The sequence below is a fragment of the Gorilla gorilla genome, chromosome 5 (assembly GCF_029281585.2).
Source record: "Gorilla gorilla gorilla isolate KB3781 chromosome 5, NHGRI_mGorGor1-v2.1_pri, whole genome shotgun sequence".
NCBI classification, from domain to species: Eukaryota; Metazoa; Chordata; class Mammalia; order Primates; family Hominidae; genus Gorilla; species Gorilla gorilla.
The window spans coordinates 104,587,180-104,609,148 of NC_073229.2; the positions used below are offsets into that span (position 1 = coordinate 104,587,180).

At 37.2% G+C, this 21,969-nt stretch overlaps 1 protein-coding gene across 7 annotated transcripts in view; it reads left to right on the top strand.

Moving 5' to 3' along the window:
- The window catches only part of BCKDHB (branched chain keto acid dehydrogenase E1 subunit beta), a 377,315-nt gene that overhangs the window by 342,183 nt on the left and 13,163 nt on the right, over positions 1-21,969 (top strand). For 2 of the 7 annotated variants that reach the window (XR_010134302.1, XR_010134303.1), the window contains 5 exons: positions 1,603-1,772; positions 11,362-11,466; positions 12,318-12,435; positions 18,580-18,649; positions 21,055-21,255. The gene's annotated coding sequence lies outside the window, so the exon portion shown is untranslated. Of the gene's footprint in view, positions 1-1,598; positions 1,773-11,361; positions 11,467-12,317; positions 12,436-18,579; positions 18,650-21,054; positions 21,256-21,969 lie in introns of those variants that run through there. The other 5 variants (XR_010134301.1, XR_010134300.1, XR_010134305.1 and 2 more) reach the window with 4 other exon arrangements.

Consider the following 21,969-nt stretch of genomic DNA (forward strand, 5'->3'; position numbering starts at 1 on the left):
ATTTATCCAGCCAAAAAATATATACCAAATAGCTACTAAGTGCCAGGCACTGCATTTAGATGACAGGAATAAATGCTGAAGTAGACATATAAAGTCCCTACAGTTGTGGCATTTACAGTGGAATAGGAGAGCTTAATATTAAACAGTTACATAAACAATTATTCAATTACAATATGATTAATGATACAAAGAACAAATATAGTGTGCAATAAGAGCATATAAATGAAAAATATAATTTAGTTGGATATGTCAGGGAAATGTCCCTGAGAAAAAGACAGCTAACCTTAATATTAAAACTTATTTACTCAAAAATAAGTGTGCAAAACTGTATAGTTAACTTATCTTCAATTCAGTCTATCTAAAACATCAACTAAATAATGTATTCACAGATATACCACACAATGACAGTTAGTGTTCGTAATGATAATCTTGGATGAGAAAAGAGCCTACAGGGTCTTTTAGATCATCACAGTTAAATTATACTTGGCTAATATAGTTTGAATATTTAGTACAATTTCATGTTCAAAACTTCTGAAACACTTTTATTCACATGTAGACCATGTAATACTTATATTATAGTAGACCATCCTATTTCACAATCAAATTATACAACAGTATACTAAATTATCATATCAGTTTTTTGTTTCTTTAATAGTTGCTAATATATGTGTATAGTTGTGAACATACCTGTATATGTGTATGTGATATGTATATATATCAACTGTATAGTTAAAACACCACATGTATAGAAGAGACCATCTGACTAGTATTTAAGCTTAGCCATGAGAATGGAATTTGGAAGATGAAGAATGTGACCTGGAGGAAAGAAGAAAATGATTACAGAGGGGCATTTGAGAGTGAGAGGATAGAGAAGAGAGAAAGAGGTTGAGGAAAGAAAATATCAGAGTCCCCTCACTGCCCTCCCCATTAACACACTCAAGGCTAAGCTAGTGAGGGGAGAGTATCTTTTGGATACTGGACAGAATATGGAATTCCAAGAACCAGGAAGCTTTTGTCTTATTCTAAAAGGACATAACTTGCAGGCTGTCGCCAGATCAATTGAGTGGTAGATCCATATGACAAATAAACATGATAGCAGAGTGTGATTAGGCAGAAGAAGGTGCATCTCAGCACCTCCTTCTGTGTAATGTGGAAATGAGCAGCTATTGTAGTGGGAATGAGCAACTCCACAGTAAAGGCATTAGGCTGTGCCATCTGGGCAGTGGATGACACAGATATCAGTGTGTGGCTGGGGTCTGAAGCCTGTTCAGGGTCAAGATGAGCCTAAGTCATCCAGAAAGGCTGATGAAGTCAGCAAAAGTCAGCCAGACAAAGGGCACTGTCAAGGCCATCATATGGATCTAAGCATCCCTCTTCCCACCTCCTCAAGAGCACCAAGAAAGACACCAACATCCATTGCCAATTTCCTTCTCCTTGCCAGTAGGGAGGCTGAAAAAAACCAGATACTCTCTTTCTATTAATATATCTTCCTTATAGAGTAGGATGGATATTTGGCTAAGTATTGATCAATAAGATAAAGTGGAATTTGCTGGGTGGTGGGCAGGGTCCTTTGTGTAATAATTTTGTGTCTTGATAAGGTAGGAATATGGCTGGGACCATCCCCGACTCTCTTTTTTCCTTGAATGTGAACACATGAGTGAAGCATACATCCATTGTCCATGGAGCAAGAAACATGAGGATGAAAAGCCAATATGTTAAGGACATGAAGTGAAAAGCGGGAAGAGCTTCTTATTCATGTTATCACTGAGCAGGTAAGTTAACAGTAACAGCTGCTTATATTTGGATTTTTTTGGTAATGCAAAACAAACTCTTATTTGTTTAGGTCACTAAGCAAGTTTTCTATACTTTAGCCTTTTACTTTTTCACCACAAATTTCATTTATTTATTTATATATTTTTTAACTGTAGGGATGGGGTCTCATCATGTTGCCCAGGCTAGTTTCAAACTCCCGGCTTAAGGAATCCTCCTGCTGCATCCTCCCAAAATGCTGGGATTACAGGCTATTCACCACAAATTGCATTGAGTGTCCATGTGATAGTTAATGTGAGTTTATTGAGGGTCCATCTAACAGATAGTTGTATAAGATCCCATATGTTCAGATATCTGAAAGATGAATGTGTCTACTGGAGTCATCTAAGCCAAGACTTAGTTACATAAGACTGATTGAACCAAGTTTAAAATTTAAAACTTATTTTTCCCCTCTATCTAGTATTAGAAGTCAAAGTAAAGAAACTACATATTTCACTACTCTCTAGATTATGATATGGGTAAATTGGTGACCTAATTACAAAATCTTTAAAAGCTACAATTTTTAGTTAGCTAGAAAATAGTGTTTTTGTGGGGAGAGGAGTTGAAATGGAGGAAAATGATTTCAGGAAGGTTAAGTGGCAGCCAGATTGTGAAGAAACTTGTATGCCAGGATTTAAAAATGGACTTTGACTTGTAGATGTTTGGAAGTCACGGAAGAGTTTAAAATAGGAGATTAATATAAAATTAATATTTAAGAAAATTGCTTTGGAATCTATGGGGAAGGAAGAATGGAAGAGAAATAGAAAGATAAAAATGAAACTTTTAAGAGGCTAATGTAAACATGTTACGCCATGCCAGGAATATAATTCTTGATACTTATTAAAAGAATTTAACCTGTAGTTCTCATTTGCCTAACATTGTCAACATAATAATAGCAGACAAAGATGACAAAAAATAAAGATTTAAGTCTATTTAAAATGATTTTAATATAGTCAAAGTACTTTCTAATAACTCATCTCTTATATTAGTCAAAAGTACGCAACTGTTAAATTCGTGTGAAATTGCATATAGTGTCTTCATCCCAGCAGGTGCACAATAACTGCTTACTGACTGATGAGCTGAATTGAATTCAACAACTTATTACTAAATGCCTACTGCATATGTGCATTTACAAACAATTTTTAAAATGTCTTGCATATAGATATGGCCACTATAACACCTAGTTTTTCTGAGAGTAAATAATATCTTCAAATTTTGTGCTTTATTATTTACATAAACACAGTTATACTTGTCAAATCATGTCTCAATTTTTGTTTCAGAAATGTTAATGCATATTCTTATGTTGCAATATAACCTAACAAATATGAACAATTATTAACACTACCTACATTTTTCTTTCCTTCCTGATACAGAATTTTTTAAGAGAATGAGATGGCCTCAAATTCTCAAGGTTGTGGCTGTCTATAGAAATGAATTGCCTAAAACAATCTTTTGAGTCTTCTAAACTGTAAGGTACATTTGAAAGTATTATCCACCCTTAGTATGAGGCAAACACTTCCTTGCCTCTTGTTTATATCTACCTTGGCACTAAAAATGATTCTTATCCTGTTTGGCTCTATCTTTCTGACTGGGCTACAGTGTTCACCCCTTTGCCTGGCACATCCCATTGACTTTGCAGTTAGTAGGACAAGGAACTCTTGTGCTTTCAGTATACAGGACTGAAGAAATTTTGTACTCATTTTTTATCCTCTATGTGCCAAGGTTAAATATTTAACTACCTGTACATCATCAAAAAATATATCAAACCATTGCTTCAGATAGATCTGGGTTTGTTTTTGCTATCAGTTTTCTTTTCTAAAGGAAAAGACCCACAAGGATTCACTTACAAGCCAGGGTAAGACTCTTGGTGAGTGCTGGTTCCCACAGCTGAGTGAGACTCAATTGAAAGAAGCCAGGAAGAATGACTTACAAGGCATAGGTCAGGAGAACTAATCACAACTGTAAATATATCTGTATCTATAATTATTTTAAGGATATTTCAACACTCCATAGAATGCATAACCTGGTGTGGCTGATTTTAAGGAGAATATACCTAAAGTATCATAAGATGCAGAGACTTGTAGCAGACACATCTTAATAGCAGAGACTATAGAATGAGCCTTGAACCTACCCCTACCTGCTCCTGGCAACATTTAGAGATGTCGAGAGGAGGTCCACAAAATGAAACATATTAATATTTCATTTTCCTTTGACAAAATGTACTCTTTAAAATTTTATACACATTCATTTTATTATTCCCCCAGCAAACCTGCCATGTTAAACTGTTAGGTTTAACTGTTAGGACCTAGTAGGTGCACGTAAGTGAATAAATAAATACCATAGGCCATCTCTGTGCTGGATTATTCAAGGGAGCAAAGGTCTGGAAAATCAAATGCTCAGGAGAATGTTCAGGAAACAGGGAGCAGTACAACACAGCTGATGTGTAAGGTATACAGAGAGCCAAGGAATGAGATTTGTTTGGAAAAATGGATTATGTAAAATTTCATTGGCTATAGGCCTTATTGGCTGTAATTACAACAAAAAGCTAAGGTGCTCTAGGAGTGAAAATAATTTCTGGAATTAGTGGCATGATAAGTGATTGTCAAATCCAGTGTAAGTTAAAGGATCACTATCCATAGAGATTAAAGCAGTTTAGATGTATCATTAGTTATACAACTGCCAGAGAAGTTGACTTAACTGCTCAGCTTTGAAACTGTGTATGCATGAGAGTGGTTACTTCTACAGCCAGGCACGTGGGCATTGTCTGATGTAGTGGGATAATTGGACTGCTCCAGCACATCCCTTCTTGAGAAGGTACAGAACACATTTTACATGGTTTCACGTGTTTATAAAGCTGCATGTTGGCACAAAGACAGCAGACCTGCTCCACTTAGGAGAACTGCTCAGTCCAATAGTCAGGACTCAGCTGGGCCCTTGGAGCATGGAGCACGAACTCGGTAATGAGGGGCAGCCTGCCCAGTCTCAGAAGGCCCATCACCTCCTACTCCAGGAATAAGCAGGTACAGAGTGGGAGGAAGGCGCAAGTGTAAGAGTTAAAGAAAGAGGAAAGAAACATGAAAAGTGGTTCAACAGTCAAAGACAGGTTTATTTTGGAGAATAAATCTGAGAGGGGCTTCTGGACAATTTTTTTTTTTTTTTTTTTGGTCAGGAGCATTCTCTCTTACAGACTAAGAGTATTTAGGGGATCTGGGTGGGAAAATTTATCACAGGCTTGGAATGTTTCTGTGTGGAAGTGAAGTTTATTGCATGGTTGGAATGTCTGTGGTCGAGGAGGGGTTTAACTTATGGTTGGAATGTTTCTGGTTGGAGATGTCATTTGTGCTTTATAGTCAAGCTGACCTTAGACATTAGGCTGATGCCCTCTGGATTTAGGCAGTTTTTAGGCAGTTTTTAATCAAGGTGAACTTTAAAATGGCAGTGCTTGTCCAAGATGGCAATGCTCCTGCTCTATCAGCAAGAGTGATGAAGCTTGGGACCTTGGGCGAGGATAATTTTAAGTGCTAAATAATAAAAACTAGTTTTTTTCTCGGTATGATGAACTGTGTAGTACAGTTGAAAGTCCAATCCAGAATCATCTTCCTGGCCTTTTTGTGCCACCATTTTCTTATCTGCCAAATGAGGGCAATAATTCCTGCCCTATTATATACTGTTACTGTGAGGATCAGATGCATGATGTATGTGAAAGAAGTGGATACTATTTATTTTATTTTTTGCTACCTTTTTTTGTATTTTGCCTTTTTAAAAACAGCTTTGAGTCTACAAGCAATAAACTGTACATGTTAGAGGTGTACAATTTGAAATTCTTGACAAATATATACAGTTATATATATACACATATATACAGTTTATATATACTATTTATATATATATAACCACAATGTAGATATATACACATTATAGTTAACAAAGCATCACCACAATTAAGATAATGAGCATATTCATCATGTCCCTAAATTTCTTATGCCTAGCTCTCCTACCTAACCCTTTCGTCCCAAGGAATCCATGGATTACTTTCTGTCACATTGGATTATCTTACATTTTCTAGAATTTGTGTAAATAGAATTATACACTATGTATTCTTTTTTGGGAGTGGGGGATGTCTGACTTCTTTTGCTCAGCCATAAATAGATGCCATTTATTAAACATCTTCAGTGCAACAAGAACTGGACTAGGCACTCTCTGTTCAATACCTCATTTAACCCTCTCAGGCAAGTATTGTCATGCCATTTTACAGACATGGAAACAAGTTTGGTGAGTTAAAATAACTTGTTCATTTATTTATTCATTTAACACATTTGTTTTGAACCCTTACTATGTGCCAAACATGGTAATAGATGGATAGTAAAAATAAATAAACATAGAAGTAAAATTAGTAAAAATAAGACAAAAATAGATCATATCATGGTAGGTACTATGCAGAGAGTTAAACGGAGGTGCTGGGATTATGTGACTGGGTGGTATATCTGAAGAGATACCTTTAAGTAGATGACTGAGTGGTACAGACACACCAGCATCAAGCCAGGAAGGAAGGATGATAGCAAAGTCCCTGAGACTGGAAGACTTTGGTATGTTGGAGGAATGCAATTTAGGGTAGTGTAGCTGGAATGATGTGGACACAGGAAAAGTGGTGGAAGATGAAGTAAGGCAGGGACCAGATCTTATAAACCAGAGATAGGTTTTAGGTTTTTTATACTGAGTGAAGCCTTTGAAAGATTTTTAAGAAGGAAGTGACATTGTCTGATTAAGTTTTTGGTTGCTATGTGAAGAATATATTTTAGGGAAGAGGAGAGAAAGCAAGGGGACCAATCAGGAGGTTGCTCAGTACATCAGGAGAGAGCTAACGGTGGTTGGGGCCAGGATGGCAATGACAGAGATAGAGCAAATTGGAAGGATCCAGGACTCAGGTAGGAGGTGAGGGTCAACAGAATCACTTGTGGGACAAGGGGGAAAAAAGGATAATTCACAGATAATTTTTTATTGTATTAATAAATTTATATCATGTAAAAATTTCAACACACACAAAAGTGGAAGAAATAAAATGAATCCCAAATATCTTTCATCATATTGAATAATTATCAACATGTTTCTGTATTTGCTTCACCTATCACATCTGTCTGTGCTGAAGTATTTTAAAGAGATATCGTTGATGCCATGAAATTTCACACCAAAATACACAGGGCTGAAAAACTACCTATTGGGTACTATGCTCATTACCTGCATGATGGGATCATTTGTACCCCAAACCTCAATGTCACGCAAAATACCCATGTAACAAACCTGCACATGTACCCCCTGAATTTAAAATAAAAGTGGAAACTAGGAAACAAAATGTGAGAACATTTTCTTTCATACTTGCAACCTGATTATTATTCCTAACAAATCAGTAGTAATTTCTTGTATCAATTAGTACTTAATCCTCAAATTTCCCCAGTTATCACAGAAAAATGCCTTTCTAATGTTTGCTTGAATCAGGATCCCATAATCAATACTTTGCATTTGACTGTTAAGTTGCTTCAGATTCTTTTAATCTAGAACAGATTCCTCCTCTCTTTCTTTTTCCCATGCTATGTGCTGGTTGAAGAAACGAAATTGATTTTACTATAGAATGCCCTAAATTTTGAAGACAGATGATTACTTCCTAACTTGTAAACAAGTTTGGTGAGGTTAAAATAACTTGTTATTCATTTGTTCATTTAATACATTTGTGTTGAAAACCTAGTATGTTCCAAACGTGATAATAGACTGTGAGAAAGGAGTGTTGGCTAATCAGTACAAGGCCTTGTGCTGTTGGAGCTTATATTCCACAGAGAACATGGATAATAAAAATAAATTCTCAAGTAAGTAAAAATAAATAAGAATAGTAATTAATACATAAAAATGAGGCAAGGTTATGTCGAGGAGACATTAACTTGTTCTCTATTCTCCATATTTCCTATAAATTTAAAGTTAGATCTAAAGACTTGATTAGACTCAAGTTAATCTTTTCTGACAAAAATCCTTTATAGATGTTGTGTGAACTTCATATTACATCATATCGAGGGTCATCATGTCTGCTTGTCCCGCTCTTAGAGATGGTGATGTGGACAGCCTGATCTTCCAGTGTCAAGATGTATTTCCCCTTTTATAACTAGCCATTAATCCATATGATCATATGACAATAATGTTCTGTCATCAACAAGTTCTATTTGTTTTTTACTAAAAAACAGTTCATAGAGTTCATATTGAAATATTTAAGCATTTAGCTTTTTTTTCTTCTTTTTTTTTTTAACGTTAGTTTCCAATAGGAAGTTGCTGCCAGAGCAATCTCAATGGTGACTAATGAGTTTATTTTTGGATTTCCTTTTTGTGGAATATTATAATGAACTCATGGACTTTCATATGATATTATATTCAAATAATTGCAGTCAATAGTCTTCTTGGTCCCAAGTTGGTTAACAGGGTTCTGAGTGGAGTATGAAGAAAAAATGGCCTCTGATAGAGCTGCAGAGGAAAAAGTGCTATTGGGAGGGTGTTTTATGTTTGTCAAGATGAAGCAGCTCATAAAGAGACAGGTCTACTTGATGCCAAAGCTCATGCTTCCATTACTCCCAGCCCTTCCTAAAATGAAGTGTAAAAGTAAAAGTACTTTCAAAAATAAGAATATTGCTTTTTAGTGATATCCTGCTTTTAGTGTATTAATCAGCTTTTCTTTTCTTTACTTTTTTTCTTAGAAAGAAACATTTAATGGGGGTTTATGAACAGAAGCTATGTCTGTGTCTTGGCCAGTAGTGAGACAAGATTGTGGATCCTAGCACCATTACCCACCAGACCCCAGATTATATACTTTAGGGGAGGGGCACTTGTGCTTCAGAGGAAGGGGATAGGAATTTGCCTTTAAGGGCAGGAGTTTTGGTATATAGGTGCTCTTACACAAAGGACAATAGATAAACTAGAAATCTCAGAGGCACTCCCGTAATTTGGGTTAATCGGAAGCCAATATGGCGGATTAGCACCCAAGATGAAATTTTTTTGGCCTTCACACTCACCCTTCTAATCCAGCTGTTACAATCTCATGCACCTTCCTCTTCCATGATGGTCCCTGAGCTTTTAGGAACGGTGTTTAATATGTTGTAGCTTTAGCAGCAACACACTGGCAATGAAAAACGACAGGCCCAGTGGGATTCCAAATGGGGTAGATTCACAGGCTTTTGAATCATCTCTAGTCTTCAGAATACAATGACTTCCGTTTTCTCAGAAAAAGTAAAACAATGAGATACATAACATTAATAATTTAAATAGTGGAAATATAATGCACACAAATATTACAGTCAAAAGAGAATTTGTATGCCACAACAATAATAAAAACAATCTATTCCATAAGAAGTCAACTAAAGGCGTCATGAGGAAAAATAAAACCTGGTTATTTTTTAGAGACTTTTTGTAGCCAGGAAATAATTCAGGATTAGCCCAAATTGTAGGCAAATAACAAAAATTCAAAACAATGCTCAGGGCTAGAAACTAAAGTTTTCTTTCCCCAGTTTCCTCATTTCTACCAAGAATAAATCATAGTAGGACCAATTTATTTGCAAAATAAATTTTGGTCTCATTATATTTGGCCTGGTTATTTGCATAAAGCGTATAAAAAGTGGTGATCAGCGTTACAGGCTCTTTTTAAATTGGTTTTACTGGAACTTTTATAAGGAATTTCTAATTCAACTTTTTAAAAGCCTTGAGGCCAGAAGCCAAGCCAAGCATTCACCATTAGACTGTGCTTGTAATATCTATATAAATTTTGCTCTTCTTGAGGTCCCAAAATATCTTGAGGTTTCTGGGCCCACTAGAAAGTGGCATTCTTGGCTGGGCAAAGAGGCTGTAACCCCAGCACTTTGGGAGGCCTATGCGGGTGGACCACTTGAGGCCGAGAGTTTGAAACCAGCCTGGCCAACATGGCAAAACCCATTTCTACTAAAAAATACAAAAATTAGTTGGGCATGGTGGCAGGTGCCTGTAATCCCAGCTACTGAGGCATAAGAATCGCTTCAACCTGGGAAGCGGAGGTTGCAATGAGCGGAGATCACACCACTATACTCCAGCCTGGGTGACAGAGTGAGACTCTGTCTCAAAAAAAAAAAAAAAAAAAAAAGAAAGTGACATTATTTATCACAGTATCATAGGTCAGAAACCTTGTAAGGAAACCATTTAGACAAGGTCCTGGGCCAGTCTTTTCAAGGGGCTTTTCATTGGCTCTATACAGTCAATCTCAATCCTTCAATCTGGTCATATCTGAAAATATGCCATTCCAGTCAAAGCCTTGGTAAAATAACCAATATCTGTGATGTCAAATAATCCCCAAATCTCAGTGAATTGAAACAAACATCTATTCCTTTCTTATATTACAGTCTTTAGCTATGAATTGGCTATGACTGCTGGCTCCTTTTCAGTTCTACTCCATGTGTCTTCTTCTGAACCCCAGGTTGCTGGAGTGGTCACAATATGGTACAGTCTGGTGGCAGAGGGGAGAGAGCAAGAGAGAGGTGGAATATGATGATGTCACTTAGATCTTGTATACATGGTTTGCATCACATCTGCCCATGTTCCATTGGCTATAGTGTGTCATAGGACCAAGCCCGATTTCAGTGGGGTAGAGATGTATATTCCAATAGGAGGCCCTGCAAATCACATGGCAAAGGCAGGGAATCAATGTTTTCTTACAGGGAAGGGAAGAACAAATACTTGAGAAAAATTATGCAAGTTATCACGATTGCCATTATCTGGTAACCTTCATAATAGAAATGGAGACATGAGTATAGCATTATGCAAACATAATATCTAAACAGTCAACATAGATGCAGGGGATATAAGAATAAAAAATGATCACTATCAAGTCCCACAGAGCTTAAAGGAGAAAAAAATCACTAATGTAAAAATGCATAATATTCCAGAAAGGATTATGAAATGTTTATTTTATTATTATTTTTAAGAGTCTGTGTGTGTGACAGTTTAACTTTTGTACTCACAGAGGCATTCTTTAGTTCTTCATTCAAAATTTAATTGCTCTTAATTTACTCACAATTCTAAGAGGCAGATTAGAAGCAGAATGTTGTAGGTTGTGGTGGGCATGGAGCACACTGGAGGCAAACAGTAACAAAATGAAGGAGGAAGAGTCAACAGCAAAAGAAGTCTTAAGAATGACTAAATCAAGGATAAATAAAATCTCAGGAAACAGAGCTATCTGGGAGGATTTAGGAACAAATGACTTTGTACAACCTAATACTTCTTAGCATGCAACAAACTATCTTTTCTTCTACAGTTAGTGCCCTGTCTTCTTGTCTGCCACAAATTACATTCCTTCCCACAAGAGAAACATGCATAGATAAAAATCACGTGCATTTAGTTGCTGTTTTCAGAAAATCACTATTATAATGCATATGAATATATATCAGTATGGACAGGCCAAGTTATCCTGTAGGAACAAATAACTCCCAAAATTTTGGTGGATGAAAATAATAAAGGTGTATTTCTTTTTCATGCTTCATTTCCAACGTGGTTAAGCGGGAACAGGGGGCTCTGCTCATTATAGTTGCCCACGGCCTCCAGTCAATGAAATTTCCGGCCAATGAAATGCTCTACTGTGACTGAAGCAGCAAAGGGAAGATGGTAAGTTATCCACAGGCACTTAAAGCCCCTGCCTGGAAGTGCTACATGTCACTTCTCACATTTCATAGTCAAAGCAAATCACAAAGCCACTTCAAGGGGTAGGAAAAAACACAGGACCTTTCAAGGACAGGGAAATGCGATTTCCCTTCTGCCCAAGGGGAAAAATTAGAGATATTTAGGGCATGGCATTAATGACCAGACATATAAGACCACAATGTGAAAAACAGTTCATACACATACCACAGTGTGGTCCTATGTGTCTGGGCCTCCTGAAAATATAGAACAATTTTGTTGGATAGCCTGCCTAACTCTGAGCAAGGAGATATTCTTATGTCCCCTGTATCTATTTTGACAGTTTATGATATTATATTTGCATAAAGCCCTGAGGAAATGAGACACTGTGTTGGTGAGGTTTGTTGGGGCATGATAGATAAAAAGGAGTAGTGTGGGGTGTGCGATGGGGGAATCCTGTGAACATCCTCAGCTCTGGGGAGGTTGCAAGTTCCCAAAGTGCTGAGGATTGTAGTGCATTATTTTCCTGATCTCTTCCTGTTCTTCCTGCTTTATTTAGAGAGTTAGGTACTCGGCAAGTTTCTTGTATTTCCTTCTCCCCTCCATTTTCATTCTCTTCTTCTAATACTGCCTAGAATAAGTGGTTCTTCACTCTGCTTCACACTGCTGCCTTGTTTTTCCACAAGCAGAACCCTGAGAAAGGCTCTGCTTATATTTCTTCTTCTTTTAACGTTGAGCCCTGTGACATGAGCATTTGGGCTCACATGCTATGGTATGGATTCTTAAAGGAATATGCTCATACACTCTACCTGACCCAATTTCACTTTAACTTTTTGAAGGGTGGCTTTGAAATCAGAATTGGATGCGGAGGGAGTCCCAGAGGCCAACACTGTGAACATAAGAAGGGAAAGACCAGTTCTGCAAGCACAGATGAAATTTTGAGAAGCAGAGCTACAGGTAATTAGCACATGGTCCCTAGAAAAATAGGCACAATGAGTCGACTAGAAATACACACTGTCTCTTGAGAGCAAAACTTCACAATCAGCACTGGTTCTTCCACAAAGGGTGTTTCTGGGTCATTGTTCTTTCCAACCACAATTAGTCACACTTGTTTTTTACTTGGTGGCTTGACAGAAGATTGGACACACACTACTGAGGTATGTGAACTTGCTGAGCTGGAAAGTGCTGCTGCTCATATGCATGACCCACTACACTCTTGAGGATCTACACTTTCTGAGTAATGAAGCTGTGGGATTCTCAGGCATGAAATATTGTGGAGGTAATGAGCTGAGTCTTGATACATCTCTTAAATAGTCAGAGCTGCAGACCTCATGGCCTCTGATCTTCCACAGAGACCTGGATAGAGCTGAGTATTGTTTGCAAGGCATTGGATGCTATAACTATCTTTCCAGATGGGTCCCAAGGAGATGAAGGCCCAGAAGATCTGAAAAATATGTGTATTAATTTGTAGGCAAGACCACACAGAATCAGGAGCCCCTCGCTACACTGTCAGACTAGGTCCTCCAAAGTTGACTTTTACGTTCTGCAGTCTAGCCCTGGCTTGTCCTTTCTTATGCCCAACTTGTCCTTAATGACTCTCCATTGTGGTTTGAACTTTCCTGCCCATACATTTGCCTATCAATTTCAACACACTATTCTGATTCTAATTATTCTTTAGAATTGAGCTTTGACCTCATGTTGTCTATGAATCCTGTCTAATCACTTCTGCTGGAAAATGTCTTGCCTCATATTTCCTATTTTACACAGAGACCATTCCAGCCTCCCCTCCCATTTATTTCCTGCATATAGAAGCATCCTGCATTTAACATTGTGAATGTATCTCATGCTCCCATGAGTAATATCCTTAAAGACCAAGACATATGTGTGGGAAGTGAGAGAGGAAGTGTAGAGATGTAAAGATATTTTACATTCTTTTGTGTATTTAAGTTGTCAGCCTAGGTTACCACACCTACTGAAACATAAATAAAATCTCACATCTTCTGGGAAATTCAGGGCCTCCCTCCAAGATTTCTACAAATTCTGGAAGGTTTACAGACTCCTTTTCATAGTTACCCTCATTACCATTTCCTGTTGGTCCTGAATCTCACACGTCTCATCTCCTATCTCAGCTTTGAACCTACCTGACTTGGAAACTACTACTGTTCTTGGATTTTCCTGATAATATGGCTCATGTAAGGCATTCATAGTAGCAGACTATGCTGAAGTCTTGTAGGGCTTAGACTCCTTTATACCATGCAGTAAAAATAGCATACTAGATATTTCTTTTCTTCACTGTTATTTCAGTACCCGTCAACGGAGAAATTTCTCACTAGCTAACTCCACAAGACATGCACCTATGCAATGGGATATGCCCTACAGGACCGGATCCCTTCCCTGTCTGCATGTTTTCAATCCCACATAAATCTCCCCTTCTGCAATTCTTAAAATCCTTAATTTTTTAACAAACGTTTAGCTATCTCTTATCACATTTCCAATCACATTTTAGGTGTCTTGTCTTTCACACCCCAAACAAAGTAGCAGGTCAAGAAGGCAAGCTAAAAAGAAGACCATTGACATTGGAGAGCAGGCATGCTGAGTACTACCTCAGGGGCAGCTGGGACTCAGTAACTGTTCTTTTAAATAACAAACCTTCGCTGGGCGCGGTGGCTCATGCCTGTAATCCCAGCACTTTGGGAGGCTGAGGTGGGTGGATCAGGAGTTTGAGACCAGCCTAGCCAATATGGTGAAACCCCATCTCTACTAAAAATACAAAAATTAGTCTGGGGTGGTGATGGGCGCCTGTAGTCCCAGCTACTCGGGAGGCTGAGGTGGAAGAATCTCTTGAACCCTGGAGGCGGAGGTTGCAGTGAGCCGAGATGGCACCACTGCACTCCAGCCAGGGCAACAAGAGCGAAACTCCATCTCAAAAAAAGAAAAAAAAAAAAAAACCACCACCAACAAAAACCCTAAAACAACAACACATAGTGCTTTTCACAAAGTAGATATTGGATGTCTATATGTTGAATAAAACAATTGCAACAACAAAATCCAAGGTACTTCCCTGCTCAGGTAAGAGGCTGTGGCTCTGACAAAGCTTTGGGGGTGTCTCTCACCTGCCCCATCATTCCCACTTCCTTTCCTAGCTCCCAGATTTCTGTCTATTGTTGTTAGCTGGTTGCCACTTAATCCCCAGTAGAAGTTTACCTTACAAAGGTGTAAAGCATGTGTAGCACTCCTTTCCGCTTCTCCATTACCTACCAGAAACAAAATAGCCTTCAAGATTCAAAGTAAAGCAGCTAAGCATTTAAGTATGAAGATAATATTTAGCCTGAAGGTCCTGCCAGTTGTCCTTTAAATGCCACTTGCTAAGTGGCTTAATATACTGTAAGACAGCATCACTTTGGGTACTTGTTAAAAGTGCAGAATCTTACTAGATCACAATCTATGAGGATTCTTACTGCATTCTTAATAAGCTCCTTGAGGGATTCTTATGCTTAAAAGCGTGAAAGCTATAGTGTAAATGCATTCTCATACATGTGTTTCAGAGAAAAAAAGGATTCTTCCCTTCTTAGGACTAGTACATCTTCTGTCTTGATCCTTCTGCCTTCTCATGAAGGAAAATATGAGTTCATTATGCTGTATTGACAGCCAAACACATTTCTGTTTTGTTTTCATGTTGGCCACAATAAACTGTATTTTTAAAGAATAAATCAATTAGACTTATTCATCATAAACAGATTTCTGAACACAACCACTTATATTGTAAACTTATGTGACACACCCCTTTTTCCGATAAGTAGCTAGAGAGTAAACAAGAAGCATACAGATAAATTTGGTGGCATTTTAAATTACATAAGAAAATGAAATAGGAAGTAATCTCAGCTGGAATGTGACTTGCAACTAGAACTACTGAACATGGCATACCTAGTGTGAGCTTGGGACACGTGAATAGAACTTTCAATGGTCAGCCACCTGTGCTGCCTTTCAGACTTATGCTTTCTTTAGAGGCAAGTCCCTGGACCCTTGAAGTATGGGAATTTAATGCTGACACCAGCAGAAAAATGCCACCCTTCTAGTACCCTGCAGCTATTGCTTGACTTTCTTGGACTGCAGCAGAACTCACCTCCTCTACAAATCCTGACCCTGCTGAGTGTGTGAGCTCTGGCAGTGTGTCCAGGCTAAATTGGCACACACTCCCTCCTGTCTGTTTGGGTGAGTCACTGAGTGTTCAGAGCACATTTTCCCTTCATTGTCTGCCAGCTATAGCTATTGGCTCACTCATTCTCTTTGGAACAGCTCAGCACTCCTGTGCTAATGCAATTGCTTGAACTGATGTACAATTGTGTAGAGTCCTGCAGGAAAGCATAAAACTGCTGAAGGCTGAGACCTGTCTCATCTACCGGGAAGTCAGACAAAGATGCTTACCTTGGTTTACTTGTTGCTAACATACTCATCCTATTTGTGGCCCTCTTACGGCTTCCCAGTGTGTAGAAACCTCACAAATTGCAAAGACTCAAAAGTGCCAGTGGCCAGGAAATCAAAGACAAATGTTTCCCCTTTCATCTGTGTCTTAAGATGAGAAACAAAGGGTTTGTATATCTGGAAATATGGGCAATTTTTCTCCTTTTTCTGCTATTCTCAGCACTTGTGTATTTTGGAGTGCATTAGCTGAAACTTGTATATAGACATAGATTTCACGTAAGTTAACTGTCTTCCTATATAAACTACTACCTTCATTAAAAGCAGGGAACTATTCTCTTTTGTGTCTATCACAGAACCCAGTTATAGGTTGAGTTCAATGAAGTCTTAGAAAGGCTTGTTGAAAAACTGAATGGGGCAAACTCTCGTAGAAAAGCCAGGAGTGTTGAAGGAAGGACTATTTTGCCAGTCATCTTAATTTTTTCCGCACAATTTCTGCAGATCAAAGGAAGGCTTCACTTATTCTTGGAGAGAAGAAATGCATAATAAATCAGTCTGCAGTAACCTAATTTCACTTCATGGGTCAAACAAATAGCCAGAATCAAGTTTTAAAGAAAAAGTGTTTGTGGGAATCTGGGCACATGACAGAGGCTGGGCATTTTATGTGAATTTGTCCACGTGTATGAATGTCTTAGTTTTTCCAGTTATTGTTTAGTGGATGGAAGAAGCAGCAGAGCTCTGTGAAGGCAGACAGTGTGTATGGTGGTTTAGATCTTGGACTCTGAAGTCAGAGATTCGAAATGGATTCCTGTCTAGGCCACATACAAACTGAGTGAATACGTGTGACACCACTTAACCTCTTTAAGCCTCAGGTGCTTCATGTATCAAGCATGTGTAACAGAAATCCCTCATGGAGTTGTGATTAGAGTTAAATGAGATAATTAATGACAAGTGCTTAGCCAGGTAACTATAGTAATCAATAAATGATAGTTATTATTACTAATAGTGTTTGATTACATGTGGACATTGAGGGATGGGGTGACTGAGACTTATATTCATATATTAATTTGTTTCTAATGTTGACCTGAATTTCTATGGAGTTCACTGTGAGAAAAAAAGAAAAAAAAATCACCTAACTGTCATGAAAAAAACTAAGCTAAATATCAATGTCACTAATCATCAGGAAAATGCAAATTATAATTATAATGAGATATTAGTCACATTTGTCAGGATGACTGTTATTTTAAAAAACCCACAAAATATAATAAGTGTTGTTGAGGATGTGGAGAAATTGGAACCGTTGTGCGATGTTGATGGGAATGCAAAGTGGTGCAGCCACTATAGAAAACAGTATGGAGGATTCTCATAAAATAAAAAATAGAACTACCATAGGATCCAGTGATCTCACTTCTGGGTATTTATCCAAAAGAATTGAAATTAGGATTTCAAAGAGATATTAGCACTCCTGTGTTCACTGCAGCACCATTCACAGTAGCCAAGATGTGGAAACTATCCAAAAGTCTATTGACAAATGAGTAGATAAAGAAAATGTGGTATATACACATAATATAATACCATTCAGCCTTTAACAAGAAGGAAATTCTTTAAGATGCAATAATATGCATGAACCTTGAGAACATTTAGCAAAATAAATAAACCAGCCACCGAAATACAAAGACTGCATGATTCCACTCATATGAAGTATCTAAAATAGTCAAATCCATAGAATCAAAGAAAGCAATGGTGGTTACCAAGGACTGGTGGTGGAGGTAAATAGGGAATTACTAATTATCAGGCATAAAGCTTCAGGCAAGCAAGATGAATCTAGAGATCTGCTGTACAACGTTGTACTTATCATCAACAATGTACTGTATGCTTAAAAATGTGTTGAGGGTAGATATTATATTAAATGTTTTTACCACATTAATAATTTTTTAAAACCTTAAATTAAAATTAAATAGAAGTATTTGGTACACTCTCATTGGCCTATTGTTAATGCTTCACCTTGTGGAAAGTTGGCAACCTGAGAATTTTATGGAAATAGAATTGTTCCATCACTTTTATTTCCAAATATGTAACTGAGGTTCTTACTGACTCTTCCAAAGGTTGAATGTCAAGCTTATGTAACTGCATGGAATTACTCGATGATCTGAGTTATTCCAATTCATTATGACATCTTGGATCCATAAGCCATTTCCAAAGCCATCCCAAATAGATAAAGATCATCTACTGTCAACAGAACTGGAATTTCAGTAAAAAAGGTTGGCAGAAGATACTTTCTTCATGTACTTCCATAGTTTTTGAGGATTGTTCCATATTGAGCTATGAGAGTATTGATTTTACCCCAATGGCTTCCATATTAGAAAAGATGTAAGAAATATCATTACTAAATATACATTTTTAAGTCTTCAAGATATATCTAAATGATGAAGCAATACTTAACAGCAAGAACCTTTGAACTTTCTGGAAAAAACAAATTTTATTTTTCCAATTGAGATATCACAAGTAATACTGAGCATGTCTTGCACAACTCCAAATCAAAGATAATGTATTTAAGACAATAATAAAATTGTCCATGATATCCTTTAGGAGTAAACGTGGAGAAAACTTTTCTTAATTATAAATGGATATTGCTGAACAAAACAAATACTAATGCAGAGGCACTTGCTTTACATTTCTCAGTGAACTCTATTTGACCTTCACTTTAAGGACACACAGCAGGAAAGCTGTCTGGAATACCCCACCCTAAACAGTGAGTAAATTTATTACATCTCTGAGTAAAGAATGCCCAAGCATTGGCTCACAACTTGATAAAGGAAGCAAAACAAAAATAGCCCAAGCCCTTTTTGTTCAGGAAAAGTTCAGTTTTTAGGTTTATCCTCAAAACATTGAAGTTGAAGAGACTTGGATCTCCCTGACTTAGTGGTATATTTCAGTTATGAATAATAAGAGACATGAAGCATTTGTTACTATTGTAAAAACCTGATGAGCTCTATCCCACAGTGACTCAAAACTCTGCTGAGTTAATACTTTTGGAACAAGACTGATCTTGGCTTGAAATTACACTGAGTTAAGTGGACACTTTTTAGACCTTATCTTTCTTGACTGCTCTGCAAACTTTGACATTGTTGACTGAACTCTTCTCTGTGAAAGTCTTCCTTCTCTGTGAAACTCTTCAGCAGAGCTGAACTCTTCCTTGGCATCTGAGATTCCTCACTCTCAAAGAGATTCTCCACTCTACCTTATGATGGCTCTTGACCAATCTCTTAATAGTTGGTCTTGCTGAGATTTTGTCGTGATCTTGTTAGAATTAAACACTAAACACATAGTCCCTTGGTGACGTAATCTATTTATGAGATCAACTACTACATATGGGATAAAGAATTTAAAAGTCAATTATATTCTGAGATCAAAATCTCTATTTCAACACCTCACTAGATATTTTTACTTGGATGTTCTTCTGGTATCCCACATTTAATGTGTTCAAACTGAACTCATTATGTTCTGCCCTGCTTCTCCTATTCTTCCTGTTTCCATAAATGCTACCACCTAGTTGCCTCATTCAAAAACCATTCTTGAGTCCACCTTCATTTCTTCCCACAAATAATCAATATCCAAGACTGTGTCTATATTCTAATCCTCTCTCATCTTATCCATATCTGGTCATATTCATTGTCAGTGTCTCAGTTCAGGCTCCCATTGTCTGTTTCTTGATCACTGCCTTAGACTCCTAACTGGTTTTCCCTGACTCTTTTCTCTATGCTTCAGAGTTTTACAAAGTGTTACAAAATAGACATCTGATCATTTCTTTCACCTGATGAAAACTCTCCCCAAATTTGCTATCATCCTAATCATAAAGTCAAACTTGTAAGCAAGTAAAGAAGTCCTGGATGCTCTGATTTCTTTTTATTTTTTAATCTCTCTAGCTTTAGTGTTTTCCATCTTTCCTCTTGTACTCTACCCTATGGCCATATTAAGATACTTGAAGTTGTTCAATGAGCCATTTTCTGTTTTTCCTCTGGGTCTTTGCCTATGCCCTTCCTTCTTCCTGGAATAATCTCTTTGTTGGTCTCATTGTTTGTCTGGCTTCTAATACACAAACAGTTGTCCTTATGATGTAAATGTGGAGAAAACCAACAGATGACAGCAAAATTTACCTGAAAATGAAGCAAAGAAATGAGGAGTTTAAAAGACAGAGAAGAACTGCCTTTAATCAAATGCTTGGAGATTTTGAACTTCTTATATTTTGATTACCAATGTACTTTTTTTTTTCAAATTTATAAAGGTACTGGATTTTCCTAGCCCTTTCTGTTTATTTCATGTTCCTATCCATAAAAAATAAAAAGTGGTTTGACTATTTTCAAGGCATAAAAGAAAAACAGCTATTACCTTTAAGCATATACTATAGCATTAAACACATATTGTCTCTTTTCAATTCTAGGCCTAAGTTGGGAGTTCTTTCTTGTTACTTCTATGATATCTGATGCATTTATATTTCATGATACTTATGAAAAAATATTTTCAATGCCTATTTACTTATCTTTCTCCTTCAAGAATTATTTGAGGGCATGAGCTATATCTTTTCAACATCATATCCCTAATGTCTTTCTCAATAGTTGGTACATGGTAGGCACTCAACACATATGTTTTAGAATTAACTAATTAATTGTGGAATTATAACCCAAGAAGAAGAAGATGCTTCAAATATCGTGCATTATTTCAGAGTCACTAAGCATCAGATGAGGATTTCTGGGCAACTTTTCTTAGCTGATGTACCTTCAGCTCACATCCAGACATGGGAATGATAGAGAGATAATAGACAATTAATTTTAGGTTACAGTAGCCACAAACTGGGCCCTGAAAGCACATAGCCAGTGTTTCAGGAGTCTTCTCCGTGCCCTTCTAAGGGAGTATGAAAGAGAACTTTTATGGTTCTTGAAGGCATTATGGCCCCCATAATCTCTGAAGCCAGGGAAATACTTAACTCAACATTCATGGCTTTTGGGAATTCAAGTAGAATCCAGAATGTTGGACCTGATGCTCCATGAATTTGTGGGAATCAAATCAAGGTTGTCAGTGGTTACAGAGTGCCAAGAGGACTTGATATTTCCATAGATTTTCTTCTTCCAAATGAAGCTTGAAATTATTTGTCTATAGTTCTGCCGGAGGCCTCTCCAGATTGTGATGCACTGGGAGCAAGCCACCATGAACACATCCTCAGGTCTCCAGTCTTCTGCCATCGCATGAAAAATGGAGCTTGTCAAACACGGAGCAGAGATGAACTTTCTGAATTCCACAGGACAGTTCAGAGTGCTTGGAATGACACCCACCCGCAATTAAAACAAAAAAGAAGGATGAGTAAGTGAGGAACTAAAAATTGCATGTTTCCCTAAATTAGATTTATTTGTAAGCTTTAAGTAAGTGCAAACATATTTCGAATTATCTGTTATGAATTGTGGTTTTGTTATTAAACAGACATTTTGTTTAATTCTTATGTGCAAAGTGAAAAGAGACTTGTTTTGCTGGATTTTTCTTTTTGGTAAGTATTGAATTTTGAAGGGGTACTAGTTTTTCTAGCCAAACTGAAAAATTTCTCAGAATTTAAAGGATACTCCATGTGAGTTCAAGCTGTGTTAGGGTTTGGCTACATATTTTTCTTTGGCAATGAAAAGTATGTTTGATTCTTATGACTTGGTAGACTTCAAACAGGCTCACACACAAACTGTTGTCCTTATAAGGTAGATGTGGAGGAAACCAACAGATGAGAGTGAAATTTATCTGAAAGCAAAGAAGTGAGGAGTTTAAAAGATAGAGAAATGTCTTTGATTAGATGCTCTGAGGTTTTGAGCTTCTAATATTTTGATTTTCAATATACTTTTTTTTTTCCAAAATTTGAAAGGTTCTGGGATTTCTTAGCCCTTGTTGTTTGTTTAAAGTTCCTATCCATAACTAATAGAAAGAAAGTGGTTTGGCTATGTTCAAGGCTTAAAAGAAAAACAGCTACCACCCATAAGCATCTATTATATGCCATAACATTGAACACATATTGTCTCATTTAATTTTCATGGCCTC